Here is a 26,910-nt window from a genome sequence, read left to right on the forward strand (position 1 = left end):
GACACTATAGAATAGAAAAAAAATTACAAAGATAAAATCAAGTAGAAACTATACAATATGGTTAAGGTGTATGAGTACTCTACCTTTGGTATGCAACCTCGTACACTCCTGTCATTTGAGCGGTGGTTGGCATGCCATATGAGAAGCTCCACTATAGATCTGCTTTAAAATATGGGTTGAATCTGAGGGATAAGTGGAAAATGCCTCAATATCTTACAGGGACTATGAGCCCCGGTCATGCCGGTCTTCTAGCATGCTTCTTCGTACACGGGATAGGAGGTGGCATGTGCATGTTGATTGAGGTTAAGTATGCAATCATTGTTGCATGCATGGATACGCTCATACTCCATGCCAAGTGTAGTGACAACAATCTCCCCCCGTGCAAGAATGAGTATGTTCCTCTTGCACATATTTATTTATAAATTTCTTGAATGCTTAAAATGATTACAAATTTTCCACCCATAAACTGACCATTGTGCATAAAGAGCTCTTTAATGTTAAATATCAGTAGACTTACTGTGCTTTTGCAAATACAATAAACCAAAGCATATCTTTTCCATCAGGTAGCTGTAATAAATAATCGATAGTTCAATTTTATTACATACCTCTCCGTTAGAAAAGCAACTATCCTCAATTGCTAAGTTAAGAATATGCAAACCATTCTTGTAAAAAATAATGGTTATAATTTTGTGTTAAAAATATAACATATAAAAATTCATAAACTTAAATATTTGCTATGCTTGCCGTCATCCACATACTACATATTCTAGTGTCCCATACCACAAGAATAGGCAACATATGTCATTTTTTGATGTATCAGGATATTATCAATCACAGTCATCTTTCAATTGTCAATTTTCATAAATTTCAAATCCAATTTCATGATTAATGTTGACAACAAATCATCACAAATCATATCCAAGTCCAACTCCAAACCCCAATGTAAGTTCGATTCCATATCAATTTCATCGTATACTCGGGTTAACAAAATCATATTAGGGATGATGGTGGCCAGCCATTGTAGCATGATTTTGTAATCAATGTTGCCTAAATCGGTGAATGGACACCGGTGAGATGTGTTGCGTAAATCAAAAAATCTGCAGTTGTGCTGTCTAAATTGGTGAATCTCTACTTAATATTGTTTAAAGTAGTGAGTCTATTGTTTGTTGGTGTGCTGCCTAAATCAACGATTCTACACTTATGCTACCTAAAGCGATGGATCTGCACGGATAATTGGTGTTTCATAAATCAGCGAGTCTACACCAGGATGAGTATTTACACATTTCTTAAATCAACAAATCTGTGTGCATGTCACCAATGGACTAGGCAAGGCATAAAAGAATTAATACTTCCTTCCTATTTGATACCAAATTGGTGTAGGTTGTATAAAGTGTTGGCGATCATCCCAAATCACCTGAGCTCATGTGAGTAGGCCTCCCCAATCTCGAAAAAAATAAAAATCCTTTCTAAACATTTCAAATTCATAAGTGAAAGGTGAGTTTAGACTTGGGCTTTGGGCCTTGCCTATGTCACCTCGTTTGCACATTGGGCGCTGGTAGCCAGTCAGAGCTCCTATTTAATGATAGAATTGTGGGCTCCTTTGAGGTCAACATGTCTATTAAGTAAGGATGCCCCCTGCCCCCCCCCCTACTTTTTGCCATCGGATTGCATCCTCTCATCACAATGCTCAAAGCCAGTGCTATGTGAGGGGAGTTACAAGGCCTGACTTTACTGAGAAATGACCAGCTCCTGGCAAAACTATTCGCAAATGATTTTATCTTCTTTATGAAGGCATGCCCCCAATTTTTTAGGAAAGATATGGAGATTGTGCAAATGTTTGTCGTGGCCTCGGGTTCCAAGTGTAATATTGAGAAGTCGAGTCTAGTATCCCTGTCATAAAACAACTCCTTCAACCCTTCTGACTGGACAAGTGAGATTGTCTCAAAAGGGAATATCTTCAGGCACCTAGAAGCCCCCTTGGGGGTGGATGTAACTCACAAACAAAGATTTCATTGGGTCCTTGAAAAAGTCAGAACAAAAATGAGAAGGTGGGAGTATGCTCTTCTCCCATTTCCGAGGTGGATTAAAGTGATAAATTCATTTATGCTCCCCTATATTGCCTTGTGACAAGCCCACTTCTCAAGATGGCTAAGTGTCATTGGAAAGAGTTCTTAAAACCAGTAAAAATATTTTTATGAATAAACAACACAAAAACCTCTAGACCATGGCAATGGGCCAAATGGGATCAATCGCCCGACTAGTGGACCAAGGAGGCCTCAAAATTCTTAACCCAATTGCCCATGCTGAGGCCCGTTGTGCCAAATTTGTGGTCTCATTGGCTCACCAAGACCAAGATTGGACTATCATGATCAAGGATATGTTAGATGCAACTAAACTTGGTTTGAAAGGTGGTAAGCGGAAAGGAGTAGAGCTTCACGACAAACTCTTAGACCTGACGTGGTCTACCCTAAGTCTGGGCGGTGTCTCAGAGGAACTGGTAAGGAAGTGCAAAAGAGCAGCTGGGGTTTTGGAGTGGGGGAAAGAAACCAGCTACTTCAAGAACTCCATCTTGCATTGGTCCCCCTGACTCTCTAAAGTTGTAGGACCACCACAAAGCCTTTTTTGGATAGAAATTTCCAGGAAAGTGAATAATAAAGGTATGAATTAGCTAGCTCACTTCTGGGACGGGAACAATAAGAGCTAGAAACCCATTGACCTTTTGGAAACCTAGTCTGCAAACCTAGTTTCAACTAAATGGCTATGAGATATTGTTAGGCAACAGAGTGATAAAAGAGCTTGGCAATGTTGTAATGCAAATTTGTGAATCAGGGTTTGAGTGGAATGCCTATAGATGGATCGGAAGTAGTCTTTTATGGAAGCCCCATTCTAAAGGCATCTATCATGCAATTATTCACAAAAGTGATTGGTCTAGCCCCCTCCACAAAATATGGAAGAGAGAATGGCCGGAAGAACGGTGGCAAGAAGTCATGGAGAACATTTGGAAGCCAAAGTGGTCGCAATTTATGAAGATATTTTTATGGAAGGTGATGTGGCATGCTCTACCGACGCGCGTAAAGATCCAAGAAAGAGGAATTGCGTCCGATTGATGCTCGGGGTGTAGGATAGCTAGTGAGGATCTGGCCCACCTATTCATGGAATGCCGGGAAATGAGAGGCATGGCAGGGAAAATCTGCAAGTGGGTCCAAAGAACATGGCAGATCAAATTCTTCAATATTGATGTGTTCTTTGGTGGCAAGAAGTTGGACCTACTATTCTCATCTGCACTCAAATTGTCAGGTACTTCTTCTTTTACCATATATGGTGGGTGAGGAACCACCATGTGTTTGAAGGAGACTCATGTTGCAAGCTTTTCAAAGATTATACATGAAATTAGTGTGATGATCTATACGCTCAAATGGATGCAAGGGATGTTGAGCCTCGATGAGAGACGGTAGACATCCAATTTGTAATCGTTTGCACCTCAAGGCTCGGCCTGAGCTTGAGGTTGTTTAGTAATTTTATGTTGTGCTTAATACAATTCACTCACAAATTGTGAGTTTTGAAAAGAAAAAAAACAGGAAATAAAAATCCCAATGAAAATGGAAAGTCAAACGATTTTTCTTGTCCATATAAAGAGGTAGGGCTGTACATTACATTGACACATTTGTATTCATTATCTTTCTTCTAGATTTCACTCACAAATTGTGAGTTTTGAAAAGAAAAAACAGGAAATGAAAATGGAAAGTCAAACGATTTTTCTCGTCCATATAAAGAGGAAGGGCACTGTACATTGACACATTTGTATTCATTATCTTTCTTTTAGCGTTTTCTTCTCTTTAGATTTTCTTTGCACTATGCAGGAAGTGAATTTATTTGTTTTGAAGCCATTATTTATTATTTGTTTTCCAGCTTTAAAATTAAAAGGTTGATTGATAAAGTGAGCCTTAAAATAAAGCATTGCAAGGTGTCTAACGTGTAAAGCGTGTCTGGCGCGGCGAGGATGTTCTATGCACGGGTGTCCTTAGGTTGGGTTCAGACGAGGCGACGTCACAACCCTACATCTTGCAATGCCTTCGCTCATGTTGTTCACACATAATGGTAATAGTAGTAATATTGTAATGTTGCAAACGTGCTAAACGGCTAATCATGTGGTTACGATGCTAGAGACTTGAGATCAAGACGAGCACGCCGTGTTTTGCATTGAAAAGCAGTCCAACAACGGGCTTCTTCCGGGGGGGGTGTTAGAGTTTTGGCATCTCAAGTGAACTACCCAAAGTGATCCTATTATTTCTATTTTACTTATTTGTCAAATTTTGGGTAGGGCAATTTACTGAGGTTACTATATAAGCAACACCTTGCCTCCATTGTATCCACATTCAATTATTCATTGCCGAGGTTGATTGGTTCAGGAGACTCTCTCTCTCTCTCTCTCTCTCTCTCTCTCTCTCTCTCTCTCTCTCTCGTGCTCACTCTCCTTGGTCTCTATGCTTTCGCATCGTTAATTTTGACATGGTATTAGAGCCGTGTCTTGCTTGAAGAACCTTGGAGGAGGCGGAGTTGTACAAAGAAGAGAAGAACATACCCTCGTCACCGGCGTTCCACTCCTTTTCCTTGTCACTGCCCTTTGCTACCCCTTGCGTTTCAAAATGTTGGCACGCAAAGGCGTCGAAAGTTCCCTTAGCACCAGTGTCTTGAAATGCTAAGCCGACAACATCTCGCAATTGCCACTTGTGGTAGCGTTTTGAAATGCTATTGCTAGCATTAGTGGAGGAATCAACTCTTGTCCCCTTCCCTTCCCCCCTGTCCCAGCGCTTTGAAACACCGATTGCCGGCCCTTGCTCTATGTACCACATGCCTCTACTAACAGCGTTTTGAAACGCCGCCAATAGCCAACCACATAGTGGCTTGGAGTACAAATTGGATGGGTAGTGCCGAACATTGAGCGGCCGATTGATGGGATTTTGGAGCGGCTTGGGAGGACTTCGAAGCTCAACATTTTGAGCGAAGCTTTGTGGATCGGCTTGCTTGGGAGGACTTCAAAGCTCAAGATTTTGAGCGAAGCTTTGTGGATCGGCTTGGGAGACGAAGAGGAGGACAATATTGGCCTGAGATCGGCTTGATTTTATTTATTTTTTGGCTTGGGATTAGTGCCGAGGAATGGATCGACTTAAGTCGGTTATATTTTCGACTTGGTTTGTGCAACCACCCTTGGAGTGCGACAAGGATTCCCCAACCTTCAGATCTTGCAATTGCATCATGGCCCCCTCTTGCTCAAGTGCCAGGGACAAATTGAACGGCAATAACTACACTCATTAAATTTGATCATGAGACTCTAGTTCTCACAGAAACTCTTATGGGATGATGTCGACGCCTCAGAACCCCATCTCATGAGGGATTCTTACAACAGATACACCCGCCTTCAAAATTATGAATACTCAAATCGTGTGTCGATTGGGATGCAACCAATACGAAGACAATGTTGGCCATTGCAAAATCTCTTACAAAGGACCTTTCTCTAGCTATTCAAACTTTAATGACTACTTAAGATATGTGATTAAAGATCGTCGAAATGTTTGATCGAGATTTTACGATCAAACAATCACCCTTCTTGGACCCTTATTTGCCATCCAATTTCTTATGTATTTGCAATCAAAAACTCAACATGAAGACTCTTTTGTCTATCTCTTGACTTGCTAGACTTGGTGTTGCATTGGAAGCTAAGAATTATTGATGTAGTCGTCCAAGATCTCAATTCATATATAGCTCAATGCATATGACAAATGTGTAGAAAATTCAACATCTAGAGTTTCAAATTCAAAGGCTTTTGCATATGCAAAATTGTGGCATGAAGTTTTGGTCATTTCTTATTTGCGAATTTACTACATTACGGTAATCGGCCTATCCTTCACATCATTAATTAATTAGCTAGGAAGATTTCGACAAGGGCTTAACTTTTAAAACTAACACTAAGCTACAACCGATTCACGCGGTTTCATCGCATAGCAAACCCCTCGGCCTTGCAACCGATTCTTGCACAAAGGAGGGCCTTGGCACCTTGGAAGCTCGAACAGCACCTGCAATCGGACAGTCCCCTGCTCGTAGCTTTTGCCATCAAGTAGTTAATCGCAGGTTCAATCTCTCCATCCTACACTACTTGGACAAGCTTGTACACCAAAACACTACAGTCGAACGCCATGCCGCAGTGCAGCTGTATCCTTAGGTATGCACTGTACAGCTCTGGCTATCCCACCCACCCCTTCAATCCCTCCATCTCGAGTTGGTCTCCATTTCATCCATACTCGCCTTCTCCTTGTAGCCAGTCCCACCTGCGTTGTAGTGGACCTGAGTATCGTAAGCTACAGCAAGAGAGAGAGAGAGAGAGAGAGAGAGAGAGAGAGAGAGAGAGAGAGACTCAATCTCCTCCTGTCGACCTTGCGTTCCTGCCACCTGAGGCGAGAGAGAGAGAGAGAGAGAGAGAGAGAGAGAGAGAGAGAGAGAGAGAGAGAGATTGCGCCCCATATACCCGAGCGACCTGCTACAGAGTTTGCCCGCCTGCAGCGCCATGCCGCGACGCCCATGCGAATCCTTCTGCACCACGCTTCCTGTGAATTCACCCACATTAAAAAAAAATATTGTATCTCTTCATCTCTCTCCACCACGTGCCCTCAACCCTCCCTTTTGATATTAAAGCAACAAAGCATCTACAGAGATGCCACTTAATGAACCGAAAAAAACACGTTTTGGTCGCCTACTAAGATAGTTGCTTCATTGCCTTCTTTTAAGACACTATGTAGACATGTATCTCAAGACTATATTTTGGGCAAAATGCAGCATTGTAGTTTTCCAACAATGGTTCCGTGCGGCTATGAGTGACATTTGTGGACTTGTGCCCACTCCATCTAGTAGTAAGTAAGTCCAACGAATTTTGTTAACCAGCTTTATTAGATAGAATTTCAGTAGATCCTCTTGTGTCTTTGAGGGTGAAAAGGGGAGAAATGGGATGTGGAGGGAGAGGGGGAGAGAAAGAAATGCCGTGTGTCAACTTTAAAGAGAGTTGGAGATTTTTCCCTGTGCAGGAGATTTTTCCATGTGCAGGCAACTCAGCAATCTCTCCCTCTCTCTCTCTCTCTCTCTCTCTCGCGCGTTTGTTTCTCTGCCGTGTGTCAACTTTCAAGAGAGTTGGAGATTTTTCCATGTGCAGGTGAACTCAACAATCTCTCTCTCTCTCTCTCTCTTGTTTGTTTCTCTGCTGCCTGTTGGAGGTGATGGGCTCGGTAAGAGCAGCTTAGAAATGGGAGGTAGGTTGGGAGACTGTGTTTCGCAGAGCCGGGATAGCAGGCCATGCGTAAGTGTACAGTGGGACAGTAGGACCTGGAGGGTATGTGGGAGCACGATGTCGGAAATAGAGAGAGCGAGACTGTCTGTGTCAAGGGGACGGTTTGTCTGACGCAGAGGAGCGTTTGCAATTTGTGTAGACGAGCGTTTCTGAGAAGCAATAAGTGTCACAATCCAAGGGAAGCTGTTGATAGCATTCAAATAGAGAGACAAGTTTTCCATCTCTTGCATGGCAAGGGAGCGTGTAGCCACAAATCGCAGGGCAAGGGGCTACTGCCAATGGCATTGCAAGGGAGGCAAGGCTGCGTAGCAAGGGAAGGTGGAGGGGGCGAGGTGTAAGCCGGGTAAGGTTTGCTTTGGGGGGTGCTACGCAGAAAGGAAAAGCGGGGGGGGGGGGAGTATGCAGAAACTCACTCTCTGCAAGATGCGAAGAGGAGCACTGCATGCTCTCTCTCTCTCTCTCTCTCTCTCTCTCTCTCTCTCTCTCTCTCTCTCTCTTTTGGGCGCACACTGCCATGTCTCTAGGTACTGCATGAATCCGCATTTGTCTCCCAAAGTCCAGCCAAGGCAGTCGAAGGGCAGTATAGGCAGAGGTGAAGCAGAGGCAAAGGGTAGTAGAGGCAAGGGCGATGGTGCACAAGAAGTTTTGGACAAATTCTCACAATAATTCCCACATTGTGACTTACCTCAACATCATGAGCTTCTGTGAGGGAGGCACCGCATACCTAGCTGGTACGATTGGGGACAGGGGCCGCCGGCCCGATGGGGGGGCCGGTGGTCCCCTGCCCCCAATTGTACCTAGCTAGGTATGTGGTGCCTCTCGAGCAGAAGCTCATGATGTTATGCACTATATGAAAAACACTGAAAAAGACTCCGTTTTCCTACATGAGAAAATTTCTAAATCTTCTTGTGGTGAGGTCGGAGGGGAGCAGCCCATGATGGTGACCCCCCATCGGGCCGGCGGCCCCTGTCCCCAATCGTACCAGCTAGGTATGCGGTGCCTCCCTCACAGAAGCTCATGATGTTATGCACTATATGAAAAACACTGAAAAAGACTCCGTTTTCCTACATGAGAAAATTTCTAAATCTTCTTGTGGTGAGGTCGGAGGGGAGCAGCCCATGATGGTGACCCAAGGGCGGACTTTTGCTTCCCAGTTGGGAGATTCCAAGGGAGGGTTGCGTATGGAGGCGTGAGTGGATGCAGCCCCTTCACCTCACGAGCTTGCAATTGAACAACTTTAGAACCCTAGGCAAAAGTTGGTGCAGTAAGGAGACTACAACGAGGTTAGGCGATGAGGGGGACGTAGTGCAGGTGATGGCCACAACTAGTAGACTTTCCTTTAGGATTGTGAGATTTGCAAAGATTCTAAGGGAATCTTGAGTATAAATTAATGAATTTGCGTAACAAGGATGGTACGTCCTAAATACTACTTAATACTACTGAATCTACACAACTCATTAATTAGCTCTCAAGATGCCAAAGAATCTTCTATTGCAAAGCAAAATTAAAGGCCTTTGCTGTCGTCGGCACACAGACTTGCGTTGCCTCCCCATCTCTCCCCTCGCGTCAGACGTCCTCAACCCTCTCTGCGTTTGCGCTCAGATAGGGTCTCTCTCTCTCTCTCTCTCTCTCTCTCTCTCTCTCCTTCCTTGCCCGCGTGGTGCAACGCGCATTGCTTTTGCAGCTTTGCGTCCTTCCCCCCTGCATTCTACTATTGATTTGCTGCAATGGACGATCTTCCCATCCAATCCCCACAAGCTTACATGTTTCCCTGCAAGCCACCCTCACCATCTGAACTCGACTCCTCTTTGAGACTGAGACTTCGGCCCGGCATCTCCCTCACTTACAAAGATGGCCTCCTTCACATTTTTGCCTCTGCCGACTCTGCGAGCAATCCATATCAAGGCATCGCCTGCGCGATCAACCCAGTGCTCGTCGCACGACACAAACACTGAGGCGAAGCACATCATTTGGCCCGCCTCGCACATAAAAAATCTCCCTCTTTGTCCGTGGAGATCCTGACTCATGGCATCCCGCGATGCCTATCCCATGCGCACGCAGCCCACCCAGGGGACCTGCAACGTGTGCAGCCTGAGCAGTGTTCAGGAAATATCATTTTTCCAAACATAAAAATTTCCTTTCCTTGAATTTGCCAAGAGGAGATTTTAGAAAATTAGGTTGTTTTTCGGACTTTTGGAGCGCTTTTCCTCTCGTTTTGAACTGGCATCTTTGAAATTGAAAACGGCACGATATTAAGCTGAGACACATTTTTCCCGTACACTGAGGTGATTGAGGGAACCGCTCAATCGGAGAAGATTTGTGAAGAGAGAGAGAGAGAGAGAGAGAGAGAGAGAGAGAGAGAGAAATCATTTTTCCAAACATACAAAATTCGTTCCCTTGGATTTGTCAAGAACAAATTTATTTTTTGAGTTCTTGATTTTTCCCAAACATGCAAAATTCCTTCCCTTGAATTTGTCAAGAGAAAATTTAGTGTTTGGAGCTTTACACTTTTTTTCTCCTTTTCCCGAACATTGCTGCTCTCGAAAAAAAATCTCTCGCTTTTTCTTTGAAGACAAAGAAAATCTCTCTATCTCATCCACGTGCGATTCCCATGGAAACCCCTCCACTCCCTTTTTTTTCATTAAGTTTACCTTTTATCCAAACTTTTACATAAGCATCTTCGGTGATTCCTGTAAAAAGTAATGAAGAAAACGTTAGTGAGGCCCCTGCATGGAATTTTCTTTAGACAGGCTGCACCATGTGTCCTCGTGAGGTCAGATCGTCACCCTCCTCTACAACTCCAGCTGTAATAGCGAAGAACACATCCTCGCACCCCTCCCCCAATCGGACACAGAACCTGCTACCCCCTAGTCTGCTTCTCACCATGACATGCATTGGCCGTGCACACAAATGCTGATCATGAGCATCTCAGAGCGATTCTGTTCCTGCACACAAACCAAATAGAGGATAGAGCGGCTACAACAAAACGAGAGAGAGAGAGAGAGAGAGAGAGAGAGAGAGCGAGAGAGAGCAAATGCGACTCGCGAGCAATCTCCCTATGTCACCACACATTCAACTAATGCATCACAGAGCAAAAAAATCTACCGTGACGCATGCCGCATGGCATCTCTCTCTAACCCCTCACTTTCCCTTTGTTCTCCATTCCCCTTTTTTGTCCTTAATCCAACCAAGCATCTTGGTAGATTTTGCTTAATCAAGCTCCTCGTGTAAAATTGGCCGGGCCTACTCACTTGCTCTACTTTCAATTTTCAATACATAGTATCTTCCCAAGATGTTTCAGCATCTCAAATTCGAATTAGCTTCAAAAGCACCCTTATTCCCTAAGATTTGACTTGAGCACGTAGACACTAAAAAGACAAGCTTAACCACTAGGCTATTTGCCTTGGATGCCATTAAGGCTCCCTTAAGCACTAAAAAAAACAAATGCCCCCCCCCCCCCCCCCCTCTCAACAAACAAAAAAAAAAAACTAATTAATTAATGGTTTGCAAAAAACTCGTTTTGGCTACCTACTCGTAGGGAGAGGCTTAAATTTGGGAATGATTTTTACTTTATCATTTTCATTGGTGATTACTCCAATGAAAATGATAAATAGTATCTAACTGGCTAGCTAACGGCTCCTAATGGCTCTACTTTCACTTTTCAATACATAGTATCTTTCCAAGATGGTTCAACATCTCAAATTAGCTTCAAAAGCACTCCTAATGCCTAGGAGTTGACCTCAGCACGTGGACACTAGCACGTGGACACTAAAAAGACAAGCTTAACCACTAGGCTATCCGCCTTGGCTACCCTTAGAGCTCCCTTATATGCATTTGAGGCAAAGTTCAATGTTTCAATGTGCTTTAAGCAATTTCTATATAGGACTAAGAATGTTTCTTGATAAACTATGGGTGCTCTCCATGTAGATCAAGGAGGGGAGTATCTCTAAAGCATTTTGTGCAAAATTGGTTGGGCCTACTTGTGGTAGTATAACACCAGTACGTCTCCCTAATTCTGTAAGCACGTCTAATTAGCCGGAATTTGAGAAGATGTTCAATTTGATCTGAATGAAAAAGGGAAACTTCAAGGGAAGGGAGCGTAGAGACATGTGGCGAGCGTAGAGATGTACTAGCGTTGTTGCGTGGAGGCGAGTGTCAAGTCGCGCCAGTGGATCTTGCCCCTTCCACAATGCATAAACAGTTGTATTCGTAGGCTAAGGCTGTATTGATAAGGTCGGTGAGCGGCGGATGATGCAGGCCATCGCAGGGCAGTACGAACCAACAAACGAAGAGAGGGTGGTGGTTTTGCAGGTGCGCTTGGAACTGTGTGGCGGTTCGTGGATAGCAGCAGCAGATAAAGAAGTGCTGATTTGCACGAGGGCGTGATAAGGTTGCATGCTTGGTTACGAGGTGAGACGACGCAAGGTGGTGCTCAGTGAGCGGAAGATGCAATCTCCAAGACGACACTGTGCGAGCAAGGCCTGCCTGTGTGTGTAATGCAGTTCAGCTACATGCGAGGCTTGGGGACGCAGGAGTACATGCAAGACTCGGGGATAGGAGCGCAGAGGCGAGCATGGAATCAGGCGGAGATGGTACCCCAACAGGGAGCATCCCATCGTCATAGGTCCGCGGAGGAACTATCTTGAAGGGGGAGGGTTTACTTTCTCCAAACTAAGAAATGGAATCTGTCGCTTTAATTAATTAATGACTTGCGAATCGACCCAATATATGCTACCCAGTATATTAAATCTCAATGTAAAGTGCTATATACCCCCTCAAGAAAATGGAAAATGGTATAGTGAGGAGTAAACCACAGAACTTATGGAGATGGCGTAATGTATGGTCAAAAGACGAGCTTTATCGCATGCATTTTGGCTAGAGTTGTTCATGTGTACTATGTATATACTTAGTGGGTGTCCATTAAAACCTTGCAGACCATCACTCCGTGTAAGCTTGGTGTGGCACAAAACCTTATGTTTCTCACTTTCATGCCTTAGTGCCTGAGCAAAAAAATTTGGACGACAAGGTTGCGAGATATATTTTGTTTGTTATAGCTCAAGGAGCAAGAGCTATAGGCTCTATCATCCACAATCCAAGAACATCTTAATAATTCAAGATTGTTTTTGTGGAGGATGGTGTGCAATCACTATTGTCATGTGCCTAGACGATAGATGTTTGCTCACAAGGCATGTATGATACGCTGTTGCCTTTTTTTTATTTAAATGGTAGTCATTCACATGTAGAAAATTACGAGGCAGAAAGACAAACTCTACAGTTTCTAATGTGGTGATAGATCATCATATGATTGATACATCCAGTTCATATGTTGGCTTTCCCATGCAGCTCTCATACTGCTCTTGGAACACTAAAATCAAGGTTCAAGAGGCATTTTAAGCATGTTTTGATCCCATAAAATTATGCCTAGTTCCTTAAATAATTTTCCACCTAATAATGGATATTTCTTGAGCTTTTGATATCTTTATGCCCATCCCAAAACACTAAGAATACTATCTCAAGGTTATTTTCAAGTCATTTTGTAAGAAAAAAACGAGGAATCCCAAACTTCAAACGAATTTTTTCGAGCGATAATAAAATTGAGTGAGTTAATGAGAGGCACTTTATCAAAACACACATAGCCAAGAGTTTTTGTAAGTCACTCATTTCTTCACTGTCAGTATCCTCGTTAAATTTTATTTAGCTTTTATGAGGAATCTACTAAGATCCCAAAAGACAAAATCGAAAATTGATTATAGGCAAGAAGTTAGTATTGTATCAATTGCTACATGCTTGTCTCCTCGTGAGGGAGAATCTTAATAAAATCGATTAAGATTTTTTTCCCCACTCTTTCTAATCGCCCCCCGCCCCCCCCCCCCCCCATTATGCATGCAATGCACAAAGACTCCAAAGTCCTTACCCTTTGTTTATATGCAAGAAGCCTCTCTCATGTGACTCTCTCTCCCTCTCTCTCTCTCTCTCTCTCTCTCACACACACACACACACACACACACACACACACACACACAATGTGCAGTACGTCTTTGATGACTCTATGGAAATGCACAAAGACTCCAAAGTCCTTACCCTTTGTTTATATGCAAGAAGCCTCTCTCATGTGACTCTCTCTCTCTCTCTCTCTCTCTCTCTCTCTCTCTCTCACACACACACACACACACACACACACACACACACACACACACAATGTGCAGTATGTCTTTGATGACTCTATGGAAATTCATATGATGTAGCCTCCACACAAAAAGACCCCGCTCCTTGTAGCAAGGTTGTGTGTCCACCACCACATCCACATCTAGTAGTTCCACCTCCACCCTCAAGTGCAAAGATTGTTGGGGGAAAGGGCATTAGAAAACAAAAAAAAGAGGCAACTCTCTCTCTCTCTCTCTCTCTCTCTCTAAGCTTGCTTCTAGAAAACTTGTGATGACTAGGTGGCGAGAAGTGTTTCCGCCCAACTCTTAATAGTGTGTGGGCTTACTGGACAGGTAAGACGAGATTGTTGTTGTGTGTGTAACAGGATGATGCAGTGGGCTACTATTGGTGAAAGACAGGGTAAGAATCAAAATTGCTAATCACAAATTTTCATTGACAACAGATGCAGTCATTCAGCCCAGCTTTTGCTTTCTCTCTCTCTCTCTCTCTCTCTCTCTCTCTCTCTCTCATTGTATAGTAAAACAAATTCCCTACAGCGATGCAGACCCTTTGAGGGATGTTTTTTTAAATAACACAAGAGATTTGAAAAAGAAAAGTGTATTCGCTTTTATATTTTGTACAAACAGAAAGAGAGAGTAAAAGGAAGACTCTATTCGCTTTTTTTTTTTGCAGAACTCACTAACACTAAGTGATATATTATCCCACCGACATAGAGCATGGCAATGCTCCCACTCCAAAACATTTATATCAAAACAAGCCCTTGATCCGACAAAGTTTCAACAGGAATTCCCTCGTAGCCGGATGCCATCCTTTGGTACCCTTATTGTACACAAGAGCTTTCTTGCGGTGGCAGTGGCACCAAGGAAGGACCCCGCCGCTCGCCAAGAAGCACGAATCACAACCCTTGAGGCTCATATCAAGAACTTGTCGAGGAGAATGAGAGACTCAAAGAGCGTTTATGAAAGCTTGAGATGCAAAGGAAGTAGAGAGCCAAGCTCTGCTTGAAAAAGCACATGCAATCAAAGCCTCACTCATTGAAACTGTCATGGCAGTGCATAAAGAATCACATGAAGCAACACATAAGAAGATTGACACCAAGATACATGCGACCCTACAAGAATTCTGGCTACAAGAATCTATTGGCCTCAAGATCAGGATTGGGGGGCTACATTCAGCATGGTGTACCACGAGGGCACCCTTGAGGAAGCAATCATCAAGCTCAATGACATTCTTCAACCTGTCTGCAGCATCAAGCCCAAAATTGTTGCTTGGATCAACGATACACATAGACCACTTAGGAACAAGTGATATTTGGAACAATGTCACATGAGGCATGGGTGTTTGTTTTTGACATTGAGGAAAATTATTCACAAAAGAGTGAACATCCCTCCTCATAGTTGGCCAAAATACTCCAAGTCTCAAGATCCTTTGCATAGTTTGGTCTTCCGCAAAGTGGAATCCTACTACGATGATATGGACTTGACTTAGGTATTGGTTTTCTCCTCAAGATTAATGCATAAAAGCAATATTCCATCTCGATTTCTTTTGTATAGCCTGCCAACTAGTAGCTGATACATAGCCAACTGCTCAATTAATCCGATTGTAATAGGAATTGGTATTTGCAAATCCACTTGAGTTATGGTCATCAAGGATACCATGTTTTTTTTACCATCGAGGTATCATTTCCACGGAGAATAGATATGAATCTGGTAGATCATCATCTACTCCTTTAGGTGGCTCTCCTGAAACAATCCTTGAAAACTGATCTGCTCTTTGATGAGTGGTTCCTTTTTTCACAGCTACAGTGAAATCAAATTCCAGAAGAATGACGAACCATCTCACCATTCTTCCTGTGTTGCATGGCTTGTTGACCAAGTACAATAAGGCTTGGTAGTCCACAAAGAACACAAATTTGTTTGCTAATAGGTAATGTCTATACTTTTTGACGGCATAGATCATTCATAATCCTTCCCTTTTTGTGGTTGTATAGTTTTTCTCTGCCATATTCAACTGCCGGCTAGCATAAGAAATAGGAAAATCAATTTTCCCCTCTCCTGGTTGAGCTAGTATACACCTGAAGACAAAATTAGAAGCATCTACATGTATGTGGAATATCTTATTCCAATCTGGTGCTTTCAATAGTGGAGCTGAAGTGAGAGCTTGCTTAAGCTTCATGAAGGATTCTTCACACTCATTAGTCCATTCAAAGTGTGTAATCAAACTGTACATGGGTTTTGCAATTATAGCGTACATGTAAATGAACCGTCTGTAACATCCACAATGTCCCATGAAGGCTTGAACCCCTTTGACTGTTGTCAATCTAAGCAAATCAGCAATAACATGAATTTTATCCATATGAGTAGCTATGCCGTTTTTAGACACTATATGTCCAAGAATTTTTCATTGTCTACCCATAAATGTGCACTTTTCAGGATTTAAACAAATCCTATATGCCGTTTTTAGACACTATATGTCCAAGAATTTTTCCTTGTCTACCCATAAATGTGCACTTTTCAGGATTTAAGCAAATCCTATAAAGGCTACATTTTTTGAATACCTTTTTGAGGTGTTCAAAATGATCAGCCCGGATTGATGAATGTACACATAGATCATCCATATATACTTCCAAGAGCTTTCAAAGATATTCTTTAAAAGCATGGATCATTAATCTTTGAAAGGTGGCAGGAGCATTAGTTAACCCAAAAGGCATAACCCGATAGGCAAAAATACCCCATTCAGTTGCAAACGTAGTTTCATGCTGATCTTTGGGATCAACCAAAAGTTGATTGTATCGAGAAAATCCATCTAAAAAGCTGTAAGCATCTTTTCCTGCAACTCGTTCTAAAACATGCTCAGTGATTGGAAGACGATGGTTGTCTCTAATGGTAGCGGCATTCACTTTCTTGAGATTGACACACACTTTTAATTTTCCATTTTTCTTGGATATTACCACAATTAGAGACACCCAATATGTGTGTTCAATTTCATAAATGAATTCGGCTTCCTTTAGTTTTTCTATCTCTTCTTTGATCTTTCTGGCAAATGTTTCCTTATATGTGTATGGCCTTTGTCTTCTTGGTTTCACATAATCTCTCATGGATATAGTATGTTGACACATTTTTGGATCAACTCCCTTGAGATCCTTATAAGACCAAGCAAACATTTCTTGGTATTCTTTCAGTAAGTTTAAAAAAATCTCTTGTTCTTCTTCCGTTAGGTCGTTTTCTATGTAAGCTGGTCTAAACTCTTCTCTTGGTTCAGCCAGATCTATCTTTTTTGCGTTTTCAGGTCCTTCGTAGGACTCACCCTGTTTTCGTAGTTCCCTGACAAGTTGTTTAACTATGATTTTTTGGTAATAACACTCATTGGTCTCATGGTTGGTCTATTTACCCTTGATTGTGCACCATTTTTGTGGCCTAATTGGTTGTCCCTTTTGAGGTATCCCTTGCCCTGGTCCCCTCATAGGTGCTTTTTGCATGTTATTCATCATGTCATTCATCCTTTTGAGCATGTCTTCTATGGCTGAAAGCGGTGCTTCAGCAGCCGTTTCCACTTGTGTTGGTTTGGTGGATGTTGTTTTCTGGCTTTGGTTATCCTTAGGGACATCTTCTTCATTAAAAATATCACAATTGTCTCCTAAGTCAATAGCATCTAACACGCAATCTTCTAGGGTTGTATGCTTCTTGCTACACAGTATATCATGAAGTTCTTTGTTTAGCAGTCCCTCTAGAAACAATGATGATACTAGTCTTTCTTTTGCAGGTATCTCTAGCTCTGGGTATCTTGCAATGTATTGCTTCATTCGAGTTGCACAATCCCTAACAGACTCACCTTGTTTTTGTTTGAATCTATTGATTTGAGCTACAGTATTGTGTTTGATCCCCGTTTTGAAACAAGCAGCTACAAATCCTTGAGCTAATGTATTTAAGTCCATGATTGACCTTGGTGGAATGTTTTGGAACCATGTCAATGCTTTTCCTTCTAATGTCATTCGAAATCCCTCGAATTGAGTATGCAAATCAAATATGCGTTCTGCTCTTAGCACTTGTTTAAAGCTTGCTAAGTGGTCGCATGGATCCCCAGATTCACTATATTTTTTGACCCATTTTTTAAAATTAGCTGGCCTAACACGTCTATTTGGTTCAACTCCCGGTCTCTCGCAGTTGGTCATGTCCCGAGTCCCAAACCAATCTGTTGAAAATAGTGAGTCATGTAGCCCTGGACTGACCTTAGTGTCACCCGGTTTTCTTCATGATGAGGTGGTTTTTGGTTTCTTAACATTACTCTCAGAAGATCTCTCTCGGAGTTCTTCTCTTGGAATAGTTTCTAGTCCTTGGCCCAATATCCAATCCCTTATTGAGTACCCTTGGTATTTGGTTTGTTCTACCTCCTCAGGAGTCATCATAACAAAAGTATTGTCATAACAATCTCTAAACAGATAGGTTGGTAGATCTGTGGAACCCTTATTTTTAATTTTGAAGATATAGATGATCTTCATGGATGTTAGTTGTCCTGATTTGGCATTACACGTCCATAGAAGATCTTTGACGTTTCTATCCTCCCAAACAATAGGCTCCGATCCTAGGATTATCCGTACTAAGCCGTTTCAAAGGATTCAAATGAACTTGATTGTATCCCTCGATTTCTAAAGTTGGTGGTCCTTCTTTTGCTGCCATATCTGGAATTATGGTATTTACTTCTTACCCCCATTTGTCTATCATGTCAGGGTTTTCAACTTGTAAATATTGAGTTCCGTTTCTGTCCATGTACATTTTTCCTTGTTTGTTTTCCCTGATTTCCTCTGCAAACTCAATACCATGGTCATCAATGCAAGTAGCATACTCTTCATTAGGATCCAGGTAAACTTGAGCTCCATGGTGATTAGTTTTATAAAAAGAGAGTATATGCTTATAGTGCACTGTAGTTCCGGTTTCTGCGTGAGTCGAATAAGAAGACATTTCAGATGTTGAATCAAAAAAAGTGTGCAAGGGATTGCCTTGATTCACACTTTCTTCGGTGGATACTGTACTAGTGGTCTCTCCAAATATGCCTTGATTTCTTCAAGGATAGTGTGCAAGGGATTGCCTTGATTCACACTTTCTTCAGTGGATACTGTACTAGCGGTCTCTCCAAATATGCCTTGATTTCATAGTATACGACCAGATCTAAGGTTCATATAGACTCGTGAAGCCCTGGATAGAGTACTTACCATCGGATTGACTTGTTGTCAATTTCTTCTACTTGACTTGATGCAACTTCTGTCAAGCTTTCAATTCCTTGTCTGCAACCTGACTCCTGTATCAATTTTGATCAAGTTAGCTATTCTTTCACAAAGACTGTACAATTCTTGCTAACTATTGTGACTGGTCTATGTGTATCACTTCCAATCGAGCTAAGTAAGTTAGCAGTTGAGACTTTCAGATTCCACTTTTGCAAAAAGCCAAAGGACTAATCTGCAACCTAAAAACTGAGTGAACATGTACTAATTTGGATCCGATTGAACCTAAAATTTCCCGGCGATCTTGTATTATGTTGGTCTAACACTGTACAAGTTCAAAAGTCAAAAATGGTGTCTCTGTGTAGCAGTAGTAAATAATCACGATTACTTACTTTTCTCAGTTTTTTTCACTTTTTGGCTTGATTTGCCAAGAATACAACTTGTTAAGGTCTCTCGACAAGTTTCACTAAGTTTGGATAAAATTTGTTTAAGTTATCAATTGTTTCGTGTCCGTAGACTCAGTTTCCAAGAATCTAGCTTAAGTCTCACTTTTGTGATCCAAATTTCACCAAAATTGATTTTTGTGGTCTACTTGATATGCTTGACCTTGTGGTATACTCAAATGTGCAAGATTATCAATTTTTGTAGCAGATATAAATAATCGTGATTATTTGCTCCAACTATTTTTTTGCAAGTTTTTGTCCCAATCTTGACACAAATCTGTTAAGTATCTCAACTTAAGCTCCCTAGCCAAGCTTCATCAAGTTTGGACAATTTTTGTTCAAATGGTCATCAATTTTGCATCCGCAGACTGACTTTGCAAGTTTGGCCACAATTTTCAATCCAATGATCCAAATCTTACCAAATTTGGTTTGGGGGCTTAATATAACATGCTAAAATGAGTGGTATGCTGACTTGGTAAAAAAAGTCGAAAAATAGGACAATAGTAAATAATCGCGATTATTTACATCTGACAAATTTTTGTATCGGCCTTTACAAAAGTTGTTTGTACACATGTATAGAGTCTCTGGTATAAACCTTGGTTAGTTTTGAGCAAAAACTAAATAATCGTGATTATTTAGTTTAAGCCTAAAATCGTGATAATCGTGATTATTTATTTTAAGCCTAAAATGAACATTTTTTTGAACTTTTTCACTGGACAGTCTTTTCATAGTTGTTTTAAGCCTCTAAGTCAAGTCAAAATTTAATTTGGTCTAAAATGTCAAGAAAAAGTAAATAATCTGAGTTTTTGCAAACTCTTGAAATTTTTACCTCAATGTGTCCTTGAGCTTACCCACTGGTTCATACAACTTTTAAGCATACTCTCCAGTCGGATTGAGTGGTTGACAATCTTTTGGTGCTATTTCTAGCCGTAGACTTGAATTTTTGCAACTTCACATAACAACTCACAATTGATTCTTTTGGAGAGAGCAATTTTTTGAAATCCACCTCGGATTCTACTTACCCTACTCCTAGGTCCACTGAAATGGGATTGTGGAAAGTGTCCACAAACACCGTTTTCTTGTTTTCTATGGTTTTTTGAGCCTTGATCTTAAGACTTGTCTCGTCCATCAATCATTCTCAAAACCCTAATCTTATCCTACAATCCTAAAGGTACTTAGCAAGTACGATTACTTCCAAGCCACCTCTACACAGCAAAAGACAGCAATCTTAATCTATGCGGTTTTAAAAAGAAAGTTTTTACTCTAGGAGATTCCTAGAGAAAGTTAAAGGATAACTTGACAAGACGCTCATAGTTTAGGTCTCTTCGATCCCTGACAGCGGCGCTAAATGTGGGATGGGTGTCTAACCTCACTCCTATCTTATTGCAGATGTAGCGAGAACCACAAATAAATTATCAATCCATGGGACGAAGCTGACTTGACTAGTGCAGAGAGGCTACAAGAGGTTGTCAATCTCTTGGAAAACAACAAACAACTCACATCTAACTCAGGCTATACTCAAATGACCAAAAGCTAATCGCTCATTGGCAAACAAATCACATCCGTTGCAGCATAAAATGACATCCAAAAGTAATGAAACTTCTAGGACACGTTTATAAGACCTAAGCACACATGCTAATGGTCTCAAACCTCACTTTAGGTTAAGTGAAAAAATCACGATTATTAACAGCAATGAGTTTTTGACCTACTCGTTTTTGACCCAGAATACATCTAAATGCTTAGCAATGATGCCCAATACCCCGCCTATACTTAGTTTATGATTTTGAAGTGTAAATTCCTACTTATGATAAAATTAGGCTGCGGGTCTTGGCGACGTCAAAAGCTAAGAAATATCATGAAATGCTTACGTCAATGCGTAGAGCTCTTACCTGCGGTTGCAACGCAACTGACGCGACTACAATGTGACAACCGGGGAGGGGGTAGGAAGCGCGAGAAGGAGAGAAGTGAGCATCATTAGCTCACGCTACGTTTCTATTATCCAAAACTTAATAATAAACTTTACAAAATTGGCTTTTATACCTTAGCCAAGGCTTTTGGTGGTCAAAAATAATAATCTAGTAGCTCTAACTAAAGACAGGTTGATACAATCTGGACGCTTGTAGCCCCGGATCATCAATTACAAAGTTTATCCGGAAAATAGGAGTTACAATATTCCCGATTCATCAAAATACTAAATGTTTTTTCAATGAGAGCTCCGAAAAATGGTATTCGAGTTATCTTGCTGCTAACAGATAGCATCACAATGGAGCTGAAAAGAACAGGAGTACTATGGAGGTAACAGACATATATGGGTACCAAAGCCGCAGTTAGAGCATATGAAGTAACTTCAAGTCCCTCCCAAGAAAGAAGGTCCACAAGGTATCAACTTCGACAATATCCTAGGATACCTAAGAAGCAAGTATACAATAGAACTACATAGAAAGATGCTAAAGTCTACCACAACTTTCAAGAGGATACAGAAAAAAGATGGATCTGAAAGAATCTTTCTCTTACACAAGGATTCTATACAGGTTATGCAAAGATTTGGCTACCAGTCAACCACAAGCCAACTGCAGCTACACCGAACTTGCAGGAAGATCTCAAGAACTCAACAAGACCTAGAGAGAAGCAAAGTCATTAAAGAAGATACAAAGGTCATCAAGAGATTTGGATTTCGAAGTCTTCCAATGCTCCGAGTCAAAAGCCAGATGCCAACAGTGAACAGAGGCCTACAACAACATCAAAGAATCCTATAAACAGACCCAATTGGAGAATCAAACAGATAATGGAGTCTTCAAAGTCAAAGAAGGACAACCCAACCAACACAAATGCAGATTCAAAGATGATAAAACAAGTATGGTAAAAGAAACCTTAAATGCCAACTTGTTCCTTCACTAATCCTCTTTTTGAGGATTCAAGCTTACTTTTACATGAAGAAATGTTTATAGTAAGCTCAAGAATTTAAAAAGTCAAGTTGTCGGGGTTCAAAAAACACTCTTTGGCATAGTCAGAGTCGGGTTGATGAGCCATAAAATGAGCAAAGCATTAGTCCGAAAGCTTTAAGTTATATTAAACTCTGTGCTAAGGTTGTTGGGGTATAGGCGTCTGTGCCTTGCCCGGCCGCCTAGAGTCTGGGCGCCCACAGACTTGTATACCTTATACATAGCATAAGTGTATAGGGGGCTGCTCACTCTTTGAGTCTCCCCACCCATATCTGTGTGTCGTGTGTCTTCTTCTCTCTCTCACTCTCCGTCTGTGGTGTGCTCCCCGATCCCCTTCAATTGGTATCAGAGCGTAGGTGCGGAGGGAGCACGTGTGTGCACAGTCACTACGATAGCGGAGAGACAGTTTCATTCCCGAAATCGCGTCCGCGCGCGCGCACACTTTCAAGAGTGCAAACAGGGTTTCGACTTCGACATTGGCAAATTCAGCTTTCCGAGAGCGTTTCCACTAGGCATCCTGGCGTTTTACCCCCCTTTCGAAGCCATTCGAGCCATCAGAAACCTCATTCGAGCTACGGTTGAGGAGCTACATTTTTCAGCCCTCTTTTGGCAGTTTATGCTACATTTTTGGGTCGAAACGGAGGTTTTTGGCATAGCTTTCACATCTGGACTCGAATACATGTGATCCAGGAGTCTACCTTGAGGTTTTGGCACGCTCCGGACACGCTCGTCATATCAGAATTTTGAAATTCTGAACGCTGAATTTTTTGCAGCAGCAGTTGTTTATTGTGTGTCGAGGATTCCACACATGGTTTGCTCTCAGATGTGAGAGTGATATTTGCTGCAAGTTTCCTCATAGGTGGGAGGATACAATGTATGTCTTATGTGGTTTGATGCTCAGGGAGACTAATGTGATTGCATTTTGAGCTCGGCAATGTATGCCTCGAGCATGTTTTTTGGCAGTCACAGGTGTAAAGAATGAGGATGCAAGAGAGCTACACAAGACAAGCACAAAGCACACAGAGATGGAAAGCTTCTTCTTCTTCTTCACAGAAAAGAGAGTACAAAATGACTAAGTGCTAAAGCTGAAAAGTAGCACATATGTGCATGCGGTCACTAAGTGTGAACTCGCTAGAAGTGTACTAGGCTGGCACTATAAGTGTAGTCCACCAGCTGTAGAATCACTGGCAGAGATCCTCCGTGTCGGTCACCTAACGCGCCAGTGAGTAAATGCCGTAAGCGGCCAAGACCCGTAGTGGATGCCAGCTCAAGGTGTAGAGCTCGACATCTCAACACTCCCCCTCGAGCTCTGCATGTCGCAGAGTCCAAGCATAGTCCGAAAACGTCGAAGCTTCTCAGCTCCGAGGGCCTTGGTAAAGATATCCGCTATCTGCTCCTCTGTGCTAACGTAGACCAAGTCGATGTCGCCCGCCAACACTCGCTCTCGAACGTAGTGGTAATGGACCTCTATGTGTTTGGTCCTGACATGGAACACTGGGTTCCTAGCCAACTGCATGCTGCTGAGGTTGTCACAATGGATGAAAATCTGCTGGTCCACCTGCACTCCCAAGTCCTCAAGTAATGTGCGTAGCCAAGCTACCTCGCACGCTGCAACTGCTGCACCTCTGTACTCGGCCTCTGTGCTCGATAAAGCAACCGTAGGCTGCTTTTTGCTGCTCCAAGTAACAGCAGCACTCCCAAAAGAGAACATGAAGACACTCGTAGATCTCCTATCAACAATGCTACCTGCCCAATCTGCATATGTATACCCATACAATGCTAATGGTGCATCTGCTGCATAGAACAATGCGTAGTCAAGAGTACCTTGCACATACCTAAGTGTGCGTCGTACTCCATCCAAATGTGGCTTCCTCGGAAGTTGCATGAACTGACTCTCCAAGCCTACTGTGTAGCTCAAGTCTGGCCTCGTGATAGTCAAGTAGATTAGACTACCCACAATCTTCCTGTACATGTTGACATCCTCAACAACATCACCCTTCTCTGCACTCAGCTTTGCATTCACATCCAAGGGAATAGAAATTGGCTTACAATCAGCCATACCATACTTTGACAACATGTCCAAAGCATACTGTCTCTGTGATAGCCATACACCCTCTGGAGTCCTGATCACCTCAATGCCAAGAAAGTAGCGCAACTCGCCTAAATCTTTCATTTCAAACTCCTGTTTGAGAAGACCCTTCACATGGTCAATCTCCATAGAATTGTCACCAACAATAATAAGGTCATCTACATATATGGTAATGACCACAATCCCCACATCACTCTCACGTACATAGAGTGAATGATCAGCATGAGCTCTCCTAAAACCAATACTGACAAGATACTTGGCAATCCTGTCATACCATGCTCTAGAGCCCTGCTTCAAACCATACAAAGCTTTGAGAAGTCTGCATACATAATCTGGGTAACCTGGATCGACATAACCAGGTGGCTGATCCATATACACTTCCTCTTGCAACTCACCATTCAAGAAGGCATTCTTTACATCCATTTGATGCATAATCCATCCTCTAGATGCAGCCACTGCTATGACAGCTCTCACTGTCGTCATCTTTGCCACTGGAGCAAAGGTCTCCTCATAGTCTATGCCACACGTCTGTGCATAACCCTTTGCGACCAGCCTTGCCTTGTGACGCTCAATGTTACCATCAGCCTTATGCTTGGTTTTATACACCCATTTACAGCCAATAGCTTTCTTGCCACTTGGCAATGGCACCAACTCCCATGTGTCATTTGCTTCCAATGCAGCCATCTCTTCATTCATTGCATCATCCCAATGCACATTTCCAACTGCATCCTCAAAACATGTGGGCTCCACATCCTGTATCACCTTAGCCATGTAGGCTTGGTGATGCGCTAGATACCCATCATAAGTCAATTTCTGAACTGGATTTCTGACTCTATTAGATCTGCGCGGTCCTGGGTCACTCCTTTGCCCTCTAGCATCTTCTTGTACTTTCCTTACACCAGGTGTCCTGACAGCCGGAATTCCAAATTCCTCATCAAGACTTTGTTCAGAACCATCTGAATCCATGTCTACATGTGAAAAACCTGATGATGCATCAACCATAAAGGGAGGTTCATCAACCTTTTCCTTTCCTTTTCGTGATACATTCCCTGTACCTGTTGGTGGAGTAACCTGCGTACGTAGTCTACCATTCCATGGTTTCTCAACAGAGCCACGAGAAGAGGACTCTTGTGGTCCACTCAAAACCTGTGACTGTGGCCTCACATTTTGTACAACCACATCATCTTTTACATCAGCCCCAATAGTGCCATGTGCATTACTGTACCAGCTGCTCATCTCATCAAAGACTACATCTCTGCTCACTCGTAATTCTCGTGTAGTAGGATTGTAGCACCTGTACCCCTTTTGTTCAAGGGAATATCCCACAAGAATACATTTCTCTGCTTTAGGATCCAATTTCCTACGCAACTCATCTGGTACATGCACGTAAGCTATGCAGCCAAACACTTTCAAGTGTGCCAAATCAGGCTTTGTACCTGTAAACTTTTCCTCAGGTGTTACATCATGCACCGCAGCTGTAGGTGTCCTGTTCATAATGTACACAGCTGTATTTACAGCTTCAGCCCAGAAATGATGAGGCATGTTCTTCTCATTCATCAATGCACATGCAACCTCTGCAATGTGCCTGTTTTTCCTTTCTGCGACCCCATTCTGCTGTGGAGTATATCTACATGTAAACTGCCTGTGTATACCATGCATTCGCAGAAAATTTGAAAAATCATTGGAGAAGTACTCTCCCCCTCCATCTGACCTCAATGTCTTGATTTGCATATCTGTCTCCTTCTCAATCATGACTTTGAAGTCTTGAAAGTGACCAAACACTTCACTTTTGTTACGCATGAAGTAGACCCATACTTTCCTTGTATGGTCATCAATGAAAGAGACATAATACCTGCAACCATGTATACTTGCAGTATCGGTTGGACCCCAAACATCTGTGTGCACCACCTCAAGTGGCTTTTTACATACATTGCGCTCATGTGGAAATGAGCCCTTTGACTGTTTTCCAAACTGGCATGCTGCACACACTTTATGCATACCATCCACCTTGAATTTGGGCAAACCTTTTACAATCTGTTTTGATTGCATGCTGCGCAATCTCTGCTCATTGACATGGCCAATGCGTTTGTGCCAAATGTCAACATCAGCCACAACACCTGTGCCCTGTGCAAATAATGCAGCTTTTACCTCAGGCATGTCTACATTCAGCGTAAACATTCTGCCCACACATTTGCCCTCTGTGATCAGCTTACAGCCATTCTGGAAATCTTCTACATAACAGCCATTTGGATTGAAGCGAACCTGCAAACCCTGCTCAACCATTTGTCCAACAGAAACAAGATTCTTTGTAATGTTTGGGACATGAAGTACATCTGCTAAGTACTTTGATTTCCCACTCTTCGTATTTAGAGGTATGTCCCCTACATGAGCAATGGGGTGAGCTGTGTCATCTCCTGTCTGCACATAGCCTGACACATCTGGTTTGCGCATATCTCTAAACCACTCTCCACGAGACGTCATGTGATTAGAGGTACCTGAATCCACATACCAAACATCATCTTGGGTGGAATTCTCTGCAGTCATTGTATTCATTACATGTTGCATAACAAACATGCGCTCGTTTTTGCTGTCATCTGCATCTCTGCTAGTAGATGCATAGTTGCCCTGTTCTCTCTTTCTACTTGCTTTTCCCTTTGGACAGTCACGTGACATGTGACCTCTTTCACCACAAGTCCAACATTCTCTACTATCTGGAG

This window comes from Adiantum capillus-veneris, chromosome 7 (genome assembly GCF_014529385.1).
Source record: "Adiantum capillus-veneris isolate H3 chromosome 7, ASM1452938v2, whole genome shotgun sequence".
Lineage (NCBI taxonomy): Eukaryota > Viridiplantae > Streptophyta > Polypodiopsida > Polypodiales > Pteridaceae > Adiantum > Adiantum capillus-veneris.